This window comes from Podarcis pityusensis, assembly GCF_964106645.2.
Source record: "Podarcis pityusensis genome assembly, chromosome: 2".
Lineage (NCBI taxonomy): Eukaryota > Metazoa > Chordata > Lepidosauria > Squamata > Lacertidae > Podarcis > Podarcis pityusensis.
In genome coordinates this window covers 104,736,449-104,749,645 of record NC_138029.1, presented here as the reverse complement: position 1 = coordinate 104,749,645, position 13,197 = coordinate 104,736,449, and the positions used below count along the sequence as shown (strand labels likewise).

Genomic DNA, 13,197 nt, shown 5'->3' with positions numbered 1-13,197 from the left:
AAGCTATGGCTTTCCCCAAAGACTTCTGGGAGCTGTAGTTTGTTACTGGTGCTGAAAGTTGTGACACAACCTGGCTCATGACCCTGGTGCTCTCGGTTCAGATGTGCCAGAGGAAAGTCTTGATGCTGGTGCCCGCTACCCATGGAAAATCCATTCTGAAGGCAGTTATTTTAGACAGTGCATTCGTCACAATGCAGGAAGGCTTCTTCAGTATTGTAAAATATACTGAAGAGCATTCTGAAAAATAAAATGTGTGAAACAGCACCGGGTCATTGCGAACTGGCATGTCCGACGGTTCCTCTTTAGCCTGTGCAGACCATTCACCTCTACAGCAGAGATGGTTTTGGTCTAGCGAGTTTCTTTTAAGAAACAAATTGTAACAGCTGTCTACCTTCTCTCTCTAAATTATGGCCACACAGCATCTCTCCGGTGACCATCAAAGGCTGCTTGCAGAGAACAGTGGATGTGCTTGCTCCTCTGTGAGGTCATCAGAAATCTGACCTCATGGTGGCTGCCAGAGCAGAGCAGTTTCTTATCCCCTCCAAATGAAATGCATTGCCGCTGTCATTTGTTCCGTCTCCACTGGATTAAGCTGCTGGATTCAGGTCACCAGAGTGACCTGGCCACATGCCAATAAATGGCTAAGCTTGTTATTATAAAACCAATCCTTTGTAAGTGACCAGCACCCGAGTGCTCCTGAAATTAAATACATTCCTTGGGCAAGCTCCCTTTGAACTTGCTGGTCTTTAAATTTCACAAAGAACTTGGAGTGCTACTGATCTTTGCCTTAGGTGAGAAAGACATATCTTAACATTCATTTTGCAGAGGCTTTGCGAAGCTCTAGCAAACCCGTTTTAGGACACATCAGAAAATGGTACTATAGTCGTCGTCTCCCTCTACCACAGAGCAGCAGGTTGAATGGAGAAATGTCCAGAACGGGGCATCTGCATCAGAGATAAGAATGCAAATGTTGGATTCCCACCATCCCTGGTCATTGGTCATGCTGATGGTGGCTGATGGCAGATGGAGTTCAACATGTTCTGGAGGAACACAGTCGCTCCACTCCCTCAGTGTGGTGTAGTGGTTAAGAGCAGTGGACTCATAATCTGGTGAACCGGGTTCGCTTCCCCGCTCCTCCACATGCAGCTGCTGGGTGACCTTGGTCTAGTCACACTTCTCTGAAGTCTCTCAGCCTCACTCACCTCACAGAGTGTTTGTTGTGGGGGAGGAAGGGAAAGGAGATTGTTAGCCGCTTTGAGACTCCTTCGGGTAGTGATAAAGCGGGATATCAAATCCAAACTCCTCTTCCTCATAAACACAAACTTTTTCAATCTCTGTTTCGTTCACATTTTTGAGAAACTTTGAAAGTCGTGACTAACCAGCCTTCTCGAAGAGTGCTAATGATTACAAGGAGGAGCTAAGCCAGAGTCAGCATGCTTATATTGCCCAGAGGAACCACCTTCCCTGGGGCGCAGGTGAGTGGGGCATGAGGGTGGGGCATGCCATGGGGGTGGGGCACGCCGCTGCACTGACCCCTGCCCACTGGAGCTAAGCGGGGCTGCGCTGTGCTGCCTGCCAGGCCACGCAGTTGGGAGGTCGGTCAGCCGACACCACCCTGCTTTGAGGGATGCAATTATGGCCCCTTGCAAGACTTGCAAAAACAGCACTGGGCTTGCAGGGCACCGTGGAAGTATTTTCAGACCTCCCAACCCTGCTTATTTCCTTGATGCTTGCATGCTTCCTGGCTTGAGGCCAGCAATGGCACAGGCCCATTCCAGAAGGATTCTAATGTCATAACCTATGGATACAGGATTTTTTTGTTTTTTAAAAAGAGATGTTTTAAAAGAATGAGTCTGATTTACAGCAGCATATCATAAAACAGAGGAAAGGGCTTGGTCTCAAAAACGAAAGCTACCCTCCTGCCTCCTCTTCCCACCCTCCATATTGCAATCTAGGTTAAACTACCCAAGAAAACAACGCCAAGGAACTTGGGACTTCAGAAGTTCTTTTGTACCTCTACCTATGTTCACAAGATAGACAAAAATCACTGGCTAAAAAGCTCTGGGATTTTCAAAAGCAAACTGAGTGTTTTGTAGTGTTTTCAAACTGTTCCCCAAAGCAGCAGAGGCAAAAGACAATTTAATGTCACTCTGGCAACTCCTGTAATAGAAGAAGCTAATCAGGTAGTCTCTGGAAACAAAGGAAGGAGTAATAAAACTTCAGAGATAAGCTACACTTTGAACATGTCAAAACCAGCCTTTCCCAAGGAAGAAAAAAGTGATTTGTATGCAAATAAAGCCCAGTATTTGCCGCCAAACCTGAAGGAATACAGTTTTGGAACGCATTTAAAGTTTGTCACGGCTCCATTAAAATGAAATGCCAGCTTTGGGCCTGTCATTGTCTCCTTTAGTGCCAAAGCAAACCAAAGAAACACAGAAGCTGTAGCCTACACTCATGAAAAACAGATGCTGACACCTTGTAGGCAGTAAACCTTTGGCACCTCATCAGCCTACAGCATAGGCTGCTATAGGACTCCCAAAAGACACATTTTCTGCCGGGGAGCAGGTGCTACTCAGATGCTCAACAAAGAGAAAATGGAAAGTACTTGATGTATTGCATATATCAAGTTTCATTATATTATCAACTTGCTTTACACATGTCAATGAAGTCTGGATCCAGAGCTCACTGAGATCAATAGTATGATCTGGAGTGATTTTCTTGCACCGTTATCTGGTGAGAACAAGAGTAGATCAGAGATCCACTGGTACTCCACACCTGTTACTGTCTGAAGGGTTTCCATGGCATTTGACAACCAGCTAGTAAGCTTGGGTAGCTGAAAAGCTTTGCCCAGATCCTTTCCTTGCACATTTCCTTCCAAGCATGAAGGATCACTTGTACTTCTTATCAGGGCTGGCCCAAGATATTTTGGCATCTGAGGTGGACCTAAAAATGGTGCTTCCCTTCCCGCTAGAGAAGAAGGGGTGGGGGTGGGGAGATCGACATGAGCAGAGCAACAAAAGAGCAAGAAAGATTGACATCAGGATCTGCTGCCCCTGTGGACCTGGCTGCCTGAGGTGGTCGGTCACCTCACCCTGCCTCATATGTGGGCTGGCCCTGTTTCCTATACTACTGCAAAACAGTCCTCAGCATCAGGGGTTGGAGGAATAGGGCAGTGGGACCAGTAGGGCAGAAGGCACTGTGAGCAGCCAGAAACAATGACTGGCAATATCATGCAAACTCAACTAATTCTAGTTTTGCCCCTACCCTTCTTCCCAGTGGGTTATACAGGGGAACCAGGGATGTGGGTGGTGCTGTGGTCAAAAGCACTGAGCCTCTTGGGCTTGCCAATCAGAAGGTTGGCGGTTCAAATCCCCACAACGGGGTGAGCTCCTGTTGCTCAGTCCCAGCTCCTGCCAACCTAGCAGTTTGAAAGCACACCAGTGCAAGTAGATAAATAGGTACCGCTGCAGCAGGAAGGTAAAAGGTGTTCCCATGTGCTCTGGCACTTGTCACGGTTCTCTGTGCACCAGAAGCGGTTTAGTCATGCTGGCCTCATGACCCAGAAAGCTGTCTGTGGACAAACGTCTGCTCCCTCGGCCTGAAAGCGAAATGAGCGCTGCAACCCCATAGTTGCCTTTGACTGGACTTAACCATCCAGGCGTCCTTTACCTTTACAGGGCAAACAATAAGGCAAAGGAAGAGGAAGCAGACAGGTCTGGTTCTAAGAAAGAAAGAAAGCAGGTGGGGACTGGTTGGTGGGACACTGCCCCATTCGCCCCAAAGCCTCCACAACATCCATCTACTTATGTAACCATTTCCCACCTCACTGCCCAGCCTTTGCTGAGAATCACTACCACAATATGAAACCAAAAGCCCTTATCGTTATGCAAAGAATTTTCTAGTCAGCAGCAGGAGCAATTGCTTGGAAGTTTCTCTCAGAGACAGAGCTACTAATAACAATAAGATTTCCCCCCTCCCGCTTATCATCATTCATGTTCTCTGAATAGGAAGTTTCCTCAACAAATATAAATCAGAGTGATGGGAAAGTGGAGGCAAGCAAGAATAAGGAAACAAGAGGTGAAAAGTAGGTTGTTATTTTAGCCAATGGGTAGTAAAAAAAATATCAGCTCACGGATTTGTCCTATTTTCTACCCGTACAAAGTTCTAATAGGCTCCCTGATATCAATGACATATTATTTTTTTAATACGCATGGCTTACATAATTTAAGACAATTGCATAATTCTACCAGGCCTTTTGACCCTTCTCATATTTTTTCGCTTCTCCACGTGCAGCAACAAAGTTAATGAGGGTTTGCCGAAGAGACCCATATGTGATAAGCCAAGCTCGCTTTCCAAATAACAAAGCTGAAATTATTTCTGAACAAGAAGGAAACAAGAATAATCTAGGGATATTTTTGAACTGGAATGGCATGAAGGAAGTTTGAAACCCACCTGTCTTATCCAAGCTCTTTTGGCTTCACTTGGAATTTCTTAGGCATTTTGCCAGAACATTTGCTTTAAATGTTATGTTTCATAATGTGCTGTAGTTTGCAGTCATGTATCATTGAATGGAACCCTGTCAATTTTCTTTATTCTGACTTCCTTGGTCAACTCGCTTCACTCGAGTTTCTTGCTAGAAAAATGCAACCTGTGCTGCTGATATAAGTAGTGTGACTCATGCAACAGGTTGGCGATTAATATACGCAGAACAAGAATTATACATACTTTATCAACCTTCTGAGAAAAATACAAAACATTAAACAAAGCCACAAAGACTTGCGAACTACCCAGCTTCAAATGAACTTATAGCAAATCAGTCTCTTAAACTTAAGCCAAGAAAGAGTATTCTCTATAAGATTGAATATCAATATACGTATCAAGACTTTGAGATTAGACCACTGAAGAAGCCCGGAAAACTATCTTGGGAGTGTGCTACCTGCAAAACCCAGTTAAAGGGCCCCATCGGGGGCAAACAGCGACCTTTTGATTACTCGGACTGCCAGGGCGAAACAGGTGCAAAACGCCGGCACCCTGTCTCTATCTACAACTCTACTAGCATCTCTTGGTATTGTGAATATCATCAAACTTACCTTTTGTTGGTATCTTCATGAACTTATCTAAAAGACTGAGTTAAGCATTTGAAAAATCTATTGAAACCAGACATTATAAGTTCATTTTAGGCTGGGTAGTTTGCAAGTCTCTGTGGCTTTGTTTAATGTTTTGTATTTTTCTCAGAAGGTTGGTAAAGTGTGTATAATTATTGTTCTGTGTATCTTACTCAAGTTTCTTGGCTTTTGTGTTGGAGCCCACAAATTTTATCACCTAAATCAGGACTCCCATCATTCCTGGCTGCTGGCTGTGCCTCCTGGGCTGATGAGAGCTGGATTCCAGCAACATTTGGAGGGCTACAGGTTCCTCATCTCTATGTAAAATGACAGTGGACCATTATGACGATTCAGCCAGGACTGAGCCAAGCCTTTCTTTTTATAAAGAGATGCAAACTCAAACACTCCAGGTGAAAATGTGCCTGTCATTATCCCTGGCATGCAGCTGAAGTGTTTAATTAACTTCACTGCAAGAAAGTTACATCTTGAGTAAAAATGCAAAACCTTAACAAGGTGATAAAGTGAAAGTACACACATTTTCAGGTTTTTAGCAAAATAATGCCAACCTACTCTGTGGATTTACAAGGCGGTGGTAAGGGGTATCTCTCCGCTTCAGACATTTCACAATATAAATCCCAGATTGCATGCCGAAAATGAAGTTGGCACAAAGTATGTCTTCATATATTACATCACTCTGAAAGAAATACTGGTGACCTTATCCAGCCTTGACTGCTATAACAGTAATAAAACTGAATATTGAAGATTACACTTCTGGTCAAAGTAGTAAAATGTGACCTTATTCAATTCAACATTGACATTTATTATATTAATTCAGACACAAAAACTGCATAAAAATGATGTTAAAAGTCTGGCTTATGACCGTATGAACTGGGAACCTCAGATGCAGGTCATCACCTAACCCTAATTCTCCAGACCACTTGGAGACACCACTTCGAAAGACTTGGTATAATTTCAGTCCTTGATCTCCACAATTCCTGGTTCTCCAAAGGTTCTTTCCCTCTTGCTTGCACCGAACCAGAGTCATAATTACTAGAGGTGGGTACAGGCCCCAGAAGTAACCTCAGATCTGTATACGTCCATTAAAAAATGTACACCATCTACTTTTATCTGTAATTCAACTCCTAAGCTGCTTTATATAAGACATAGCTCTGTGTTTCCAAATTCTTTCTCCAGAGTAATCTAAAAATGGCTGTAACTTTTAGAGTTAGAGGGCACCTGTAGAGTGGATGAACTCTACAGGTGCCCCCATTCAGCAGATTAAGCCAGCCAAATTGCAGACAAATAGGTCCAGGGGCTTTGTGGGGGAATAGAAATAAAAGGGATTTACTTTCTTCCATAATCCCTTATTCTGCACTGGGAAATGGGGGGGGGGGGGCAGAGTAGAAACTGTTTTTTTCTTCTAAACTTAAAACAATTCAGAGGTAGTTAAGTGGTGTGTATTCTTTCTTGCACATTTTTAAAAACAGTTTCCTACTTCACACTGGCTTTTCTTTCTGGTGTTTGTCAGTCTCTGGGTCCCTTAAGAAATCATTTTCATTGCACATTCATGTTGAATTCTGCACTTGATTCTCTTTGGGGCAGTCACACCTGACCCTGCTTTCAATGCTTTTTGTGCCCGCGGACATTTTAGGATGGTCACACTGCTTCACTTCCACTCAAGGCAAAGCGCTCGCAGCTATGTGTGCGGGCTGTTGTGGGAGGCTTCTGCAAGAGTTTTCCAAATCTTTTCAAATGCCTCCCAAAAAACCTTCCCAGAGACCAGTAAGATAGGAATAGTCACACAGGGGCAGTTCCAGGGGTCTCCCTGGCTGCGTGATTTTGCATTTGTGAACGAATCCCCGGAATGTGACCTCCATGTAAGTTGTGGGCCTACTGTAAACAAATAATTGTTCTTGCCTCACAGTTTAGGAGACCGGCTGTATCTTAAATGACTGCCATATTGGTCTTTCGATAGTAACTATTTCTGAAAAGTGGACTGAGATATGAATGGAACCGAAACAAAATATTCATTGGGAAAAAATGTATTCATAGAGCGTAGCAACGCAGAGAGAGGCAGTTTATAGAGCCAGTTACTACAACATGCATTTTAAATGCGCCTGCCTTCTCAATATTCATGAAGGGTGCCAGAGTTCAATAGTTGTTTTCATGAGTTGTGCCTTCATTAGGTGAACAACATTAAACACCTGGGATTCTGTTCAAACCACTCCTAAGGGGCAAATTTTCATGACAAATGAGTTGAGATAAATTTTACAGCTAGGGAAGAAGAAGAAAAAAAACCTCAATTTGGCAATGGCAAATTTACTACTTGTTCAGAAGAAATAACATAAAGCAACAAAGACACAAAGTTAATATTAATATTACCTTTTATGAAATCCCTGCAGAGAAGCTGTCCGACAGCTGTACAAACAATAGCAGACGCTGAGTGGGGAGGAAGCCGAAGAGAACCCCCCAAGGAAAAAGGTTTCTCTGCTTTGCATCCTCTGAGGTTAATGGGTTTAATTACTTATCTGATGTACCTAGAAATGCTTGTTTATATGTTCGTTAGCAGCTGTGGTTTCTGATGCTACTGGGGTCAAAAGTGCCTTGCAGATTCCAGTAAGGTACATTTTTTCTGGGTTCTATTTTTTAAAAAAAAATAAAGGATTGTGAACAGCAAGACACAGCAAAGGGTATTATTACCATAATATGCTTTGCGCTAGAAGTTGCCAATTTTCTTTTCTTTTAAATAACAAATAGGAACGTAAGACGAGCTCAGCAGGATCAGGCCAATGGCCAGCATCCTGTTCTCACAGTGGCCAACCAGAAGCTGGAGAGCAACAGTGGTCTCTCCCCACATGCAATTCTCAGCATCTGACACTGGAGGCAAAACAGACATTGTGGCCAATAGCCAGCGGTAACTGTATTTTCCATGAGTTTACCTAATCCTCTTTCAAAGCCATCTGAATTGGTAGCCACCACAACATCCCATGGAAGCGAATTCTGTATTTGAACTATGTATTGTGCAAATAGATTCTTCTCTTTTAGTCCGTTGTGAGTCTGACCTCTCTCTCCTGTGTCATGAGAGGTACAGTGGTACCTCAGGTTACATACGCTTCAGGTTACATATGCTTCAGGTTACAGACTCCGCTAACCCAGAAACAGTGCTTCAGGTTAAGAACTTTGCTTCAGGATGAGAATAGAAATTGGGCTCCGGCGGTGCGGCGGCAGCAGGAGGCGCCATTAGCTAAAGTGGTGCTTCAGGTTAAGAACAGTTTCAGGTTAAGTACCAACCTCCGGGACGAATTAAGTACTTAACCTTAGGTACCACTGTATTTGCTAATCTAATTGTTGGTTTTTCATTCATCAAGGAATATGAGAACATAATAAGTGTCCTTGTGGACCACACCAAAGGCCCATCTCCTCCTAGCAGTGCCCAACCAGATGCCTATGGGAACCTCCCTTCCACAGATTCACTACTATTTAAATTATAGCAGCTCTTTCTAAATTGGCATATATAAACATCTAACTGAGCAGCGGAAAATTTTACTTAAAGCTGCTTCCTCTTTTTTATCATGCATTTTACCCCCTCTTTGTCTTGGTGAAGTCTGTGTGGCTACTCCTAGTTTGGATCCAGGAATGGTCCTCAGCCTGCAGGGCCTGACAGTGTCAAGTCGTCCCTCCTCTCCACCTCTCAGTTTGAGATCCCCGAGTTAAAACCTTGACGGAGCTTTTCTTTCAATGAAGGCCCAGCCATCCTTCTTCACACTCATGATTAGGCATGTCACTTAGGCAATGTCAGGGAAGAGAATGCTGGGTGTGATTCCTCCCCCTTTCCTCCCTTACAGCTGACCTTGTCTAAACAGACATTAAATTTTATAGCTCCCTACATTTTAAGAGCAATTAAAATCAATCAAACAGGAGACTGGATAGCTCAGGGGATTGTCACGGGCTGCCTTTCCGAGTTCTCTGCCAACTCTTCATATAACAAGTCTTACGCTCAGTCCTATCCAAGGCGTTCTCAGGTGGCTTGGTGTAAGGATGACACTCTTGCAAGCCAGAGAGCACCAGAGCTCGCCAGTTGTCTTTATGGCCCACACACTGAATATATGCCAAACTTAGAGGTGGCCAACTTGAAGGGTTTTTTTGTTTGGAGTGGGGGATACAAATAAGAGGCGGGGGACATGATAGAGGTGTATACAATTATGTGCAGGGTGGAGAATGTGGAATGGGGGATTTTCTCTCATTCTCTCATAACACTGGAACGTGGGCTCATCCAGTGAAGCTGGGCCATAGCTCAGTGCTAAAGCATCTGCTTTCTTGTGGAATTCCTGGGAGAGAAACCCTGTCAATCAGAGTTGACAATACAGAACTCGGTGGACCATTTGGTACAAGGCGGCTTCCTATGAATATTGGGAGACTCAAAATAGAAAAAAATGAAGGACTTCTTCACATGGCGCATGGCTAAAATACGGCATTCAACAGCACATAATGTAGTGGTGACCAAACTGGATGGCTTTAAAAATGGATTCGAGATTATGGAGTTGAGGGAAAGCTAGAGTGCAATCTCTTGTACAGAATTATCTTTACTGGCACCAAACCATGGGTCAGCAAACTAAGGCCCGGAGGGCAGATCCGGCCCAATTGCCTTCTGGATCTGGCCTGCAGATGGTCCAGGAATCACCGCATGGATCAGCGTGGGGATTCTGATCATTTGGGCTGCGCCATTTCCCCCTTTCCCTCACACACACCATGGCAGCGCCTCTTCCCTCCCTCCTCCTGGCTTCTCCCCACCCTGCCTAGAGGAGGAAGGGGGTTGGGCTTTATTGAACTGCAGTTTGGTTGAGCGCCATTTTAAGCAGCCCCTCTCCGAAGCCAGCCCTTTCGCGCCGCTCATAGTCCCTCCACCGCCGCCAGCCCCTGCCGCTCGCAAGCACAGGTAAGCAGTCACCGGGGCTCGTCCAGTACTGTGGAGAAGGGAGGGGAGAGTTGATGGAGAGGGGGTTCAAAATATAGTCTGCCCCCCCCCACAAGGTCTGAGGGAGAGTGGACCAGCCCCCTGCAGAAAAAGCTTGCTGACCCCCGTACCAAACTATGACTCCCAGGGTTCTTTTCTGGTGGGCAAGGGGGGGGGAGTTAAATTGATCTAAATCCAATATGAGTTTGCAGCGCAGATTCAAAGCAAGCTACCTTGAAGTCGGATGCCTCTGGGATGCACGCCTCCATCCCATTTCCTGGAGCTGGTCCTCAAGAAAAGGAGATGTGGTGAATTCATATATAGAAAAAGACAAGGCTGGCTGTAATTGCCTGGTTGAAGAATACAAAGATGATGACCACCTACCTTCTGCTATTAAGTTAATGGAGCACAGAAACACTATACAGTGCCATGAAATTGTGGAGCAACAGTTGTCCTGAAAAGTGTGGAGTGCTCCTCAAAAGGCTAGGAATGGCTAAAAGATTTTTGACCAGATGCCTAAATTAAGTAGGGGGTGCTGTAGATGAAAGGGCACGGCATGGGTTTCCATTTCTAAAATAAAAAATTGCAAGCAGTTTCAAATTGGTCCTAAGGAGACCACTGTGGGCATTCATAATTCAGTGGAGCCCAGAAGATTATCTAAATGAAGAATCTGCAATAGGTTTGAGGGGACACGAAGGTGACCTTTACTCTCTTCTCTCCTATTCCATTTTGCTTGGGTCAAGATGAGCTCAGTTACAGACAAAGACCAGGGACTTGAAATATAATTCAGCAGCCCGGGGGCATGCTCTAAGAGAACCCAGATAGATCTGAATTCAGAACAGATTTATCTTCTTGCATCTTCCTGTTTCCATCTAGAGCACCTGATATATGAAGAGAGGTCATATACACTCATGTGGTTGCCTGGAAAAGATGTGGCTTTTATAAAATAAGGTTTTCAGCTGATGACGTAACTTCAGTTCTGACTCAAAATTGTTGGGTGTGCCTTCTACGACTGCTGGTTTTGTAAACTGGCCTTTCATCCTATTGGGTTCAGTAATTTGCTTCGTATTATGTTATCAATCTGTCAGCCACCTCGAGTTTCCTTCAGAAATAAGGAAGGATTTTATTTTAATGCATGCAGGGAGACGAAAACAGCAGTTTTGTCTCAACAATGCAACCTTTTAAGAGAGAGAACGTTTCCTCCAAAATGTTCGGCTAAACTAATCAACAACCTGAGGTATACAGCAATCATTATCTTCTTAGGGGAGGGAAATCAGCATAATTTAACAGATGGTTAGCATTGTAAAGTTTGTTAAATAAGGTGATTTAACCCCCTGGTCATGCCACCTGTCATGTGCAGAGCAACACATATATACCTATATAGATATAAATAGATATAGACACACACACATAACAAAATATCTCATCTGATTAGCATTGTAGGAGAATTAATCTCTGTATCACCAACGTCCATGTTTTCATAATTTCACTGGGATTTGCAAAACGTCCACTCAACGTGTCAAAAATATGGGCCCCATTTTATTAAACCCAACATTTTAAACATAATAAGCTTCCTTGTATTGAGCCAGGCCATTGGTCCACCCAGCTTTCCAGGCCTCTGAATTTGGCCCATGAGACCATTTTCGGCAAACCATGTGCACCAGTCACCTGACTTGCTGTGACGTCAGGTGTGAAAATCTGTTACCTCTGACCTAAGCATTAAATGATTAGTGCCGACACCGTTTCTCTTGCCTCCAGTCTTAGTGACCATCAGCCATAAGCCTATACTTGCTGAGCAGAGGATTATCTCCAGTTGCAGAGGTAAGCTTGTGCCTGCATATGATGGCAGGTGATTGGCAGGCTGGTGAATTCACCCACCTGTAAAAAAATTGTCAGGTTGAATCCTGACAAGACAGAAGTACTGTTTTGGGGGGACAGGGTGCAGGCGGGTGTGGGGGACTCCCTGGTCCTGAATGGGGTAACTGTGCCCCTGAAGGACCAGGGGTGCAGCCTGGGAGTCATTTTGGACTCACAGCTGTCCATGGAGGCGCAAGTTAATTCTGTGTCCAGGGCAGCTGTCTACCAGCTCCACCTGGTACGCAGGCTGAGACCCTACCTGCCCGCGGACTGTCTTGCAAGAGTAGTGCAAGCTCTGGTTATCTCCCGCTTGGACTACTGCAAGACGCTCTACATGGGGCTACCTTTGAAGGTGACCTGGAAACTGCAATTAATCCAGAATGCGGCAGCTAGACTGGTGACTGGGAGTGGCCGCTGGGACCACATAACACTGATCCTGAGAGATCTGCATTGGCTCCCAGTACGTTTCCGAGCACAATTCAAAGTGTTGGCACTGACCTTTAAAGCCCTAAATGGCCTCGATCCTGTATACCTGATGGAGCGTCTCCACCCCCATTGTTCAGCCCGGACACTGAGATCCAGTGCTGAGGGCCTCCTGGCAGTTCCCTCATTGCGAGAAGTGAGGTTACAGGGAACCAGACAGAGGGCCTTCTCGGTAGTGGCACGCCCTGTGGAACGCCCTCCCATCAGATGTCAAGGTAATAAGCAGCTATCTTCTCTTTAAAGGACATCTGAAGGCAGCCCTGTTTAGGGAAGTTTTTAATTTATGATTCTGTATTATTTTTAACACTTGATTGGAAGCCGCCCAGAGTGGCTGGGGAGACTCAGCCAGATGGGCGGGGTATAAATAATAAATTATTATTATTATTATTATTATTATTAATAATAATAAAATAATAATAATAATAATAATAATAATAATAATAATAATAATAATAATAATAATAATAATAATAAAATAATAATAATAATATTATTATTATTATTATTATTATTATTATTACTACTACTACTACTACTACTACTACTACTATTACTATTATAAAATGGCTCATTCTTGATCTAGCCCTCAGGATGAAAATGGTTCCTCAACCCTGGTCTACATTGGCCGGTCTGCAGCAGAGGTCCTTCCCATCACCAGCTAGAAGAAGAAGAAGAGTTTGGATTTGATACCCCGCCTTTCACTCCCTTTAAGGAGTCTCAAAGCAGCTAACTTTCTCCTTTCCCTTCCTCCCCCACAACAAACACTCTGTGAGGTGAGTGGGGCTGAGAGACTTCAAG

The 13,197-nt window shown here is 44.3% G+C and overlaps 1 protein-coding gene and 1 long non-coding RNA gene across 6 annotated transcripts in view; one reads left to right on the top strand and one right to left on the bottom strand.

Annotated features, from left to right (window-relative positions):
* The window catches only part of FHIT (fragile histidine triad diadenosine triphosphatase), a 1,036,588-nt gene that overhangs the window by 233,423 nt on the left and 789,968 nt on the right, over positions 1 to 13,197 (bottom strand). The gene's annotated exons all lie outside the window — the stretch shown is intronic.
* Positions 12,536 to 12,887, top strand: LOC308470356. The gene is made up of 2 exons (XR_013982390.1): positions 12,536 to 12,586; positions 12,623 to 12,887. It is a non-coding gene; the product is annotated as an uncharacterized lncRNA (long non-coding RNA).